This window comes from Chionomys nivalis, chromosome 26, assembly GCF_950005125.1.
Source record: "Chionomys nivalis chromosome 26, mChiNiv1.1, whole genome shotgun sequence".
Lineage (NCBI taxonomy): Eukaryota > Metazoa > Chordata > Mammalia > Rodentia > Cricetidae > Chionomys > Chionomys nivalis.
In genome coordinates this window covers 33,653,795-33,655,309 of record NC_080111.1, presented here as the reverse complement: position 1 = coordinate 33,655,309, position 1,515 = coordinate 33,653,795, and positions in this window count along the sequence as shown.

The window sequence follows — 1,515 nt, the reverse complement described above, 5'->3', positions numbered from 1 at the left end:
AGTTGACAAGAAAGATGATTGTACACACAGCACCCTGCTCTCAATTCTCTAAGAGGATTAAGCCCAAAGCGCAAAGTTATTCAGAGGACTGTCCCTAGGTCTAGGAATTAACAGGACCGCGTGGGACTTCACAATGCAGGGAATCTGGTGGCAGGTTCCCACACGGATCCCAGGAAGACACAACTTGCTGTCTCCTGCACCTCACCCTCTGCTCCTCCCCATCTGGAGACAGCATTCCCCGCTCACCATGTTGTCATATCTCAGCTCGACAAAGTTCTCAGTTTACCAACTCCCTGCAGCAGCAACTTCACCGCACACAGGAAACCAATGGTGCCAGCTCCTCTGCAAAATCAAGAGTAAATGCAAAAGCCCGGAAGAACCCTGCATGATGTCTGACTGGCAGGTATCCTGGAGTGCCTGATTGGCTAGCGAGGCCTGAGTGACAAGAACACCTCCCACAGGACTGAAGTGTGCTTAAAGAGACAGAACAGAGATTTCGGGCCATTCCATCTACGTGAGTCATCATAATCTTGCACTCCTTAGGATCTTTCCCTTTTACCTCCAGTATACTACCTGGCCAGTTAGCTTGTACAGTGCACTGTGCTGTGCTAGGTGGGTACAGGGATTTCCAGTCCCACAGGGGAATATTAACAGCTAAGGAGAATTTAAGGTCACAAAAGGAGATGTTTGGCTTCATGCTGAGGTCAGATGAACTGAAGGTACTTTTTACATGGTTTTCACAGGGATTTACACAACAGAAAAGAGAAAAGCAAGAGCCAGATCTCAAACAAGATGATAGGTGTTTCCCCCATCAGAAGGCTGGATGATGGCTCCATTGCTTTATGGGTTTTATTACTGAAATTCAAAACAAACTCCAGGAAAATGAATAATAATAAAAAGAGTAGTGTTCATAGAAATGTGAATACATAGAGAATAATAAAACTAGAAGGAATGTCTTCATGAGCATTATTGTTAGCCAGCATATCTTCCTCCATGGTCAAGTGGATAAAATATACAACTGTGGTATTCAAGATTCTCTACATGAATAGAAAAGGTAGAATGAATCTCAACATGTATGTAAAAAGTGGGCTTATTAGAATGTCTCACTAGCTGTATTTCAGGTTGTCTAAAAATAGCTACTTATATAAAACAATTGAAGAATCCAGTAGATTGCTTCTCAGCCTTTTCCCAAAGATCAAGTGAAGAATCCAGTAGTTGTTCAGCCCATAAGGCTTGATGTCTCAGCTGGTTTTAAGTATTCACCAAAATTTCAAAGAAGTAGTCTCTAGTACTAGTAAAGAATGAGCTTGGTAGCCAGAGCAAGGTGACAAAAAAGAGACTTTTCTGCTTCAATATACTTTCTTTGTAATTGCTGCTACCAGAAGGTGAGAAGGTTAAAGTTAGATCATAGTCTTGTTTGATTCAGATTTTCTTGTTTTTGGTGATTTCAAGACAGGATATTTTCTGTGTAGGTGTGGAACTCATTCAGTAGGCCAGACTGGTCTCAAAGTCAGA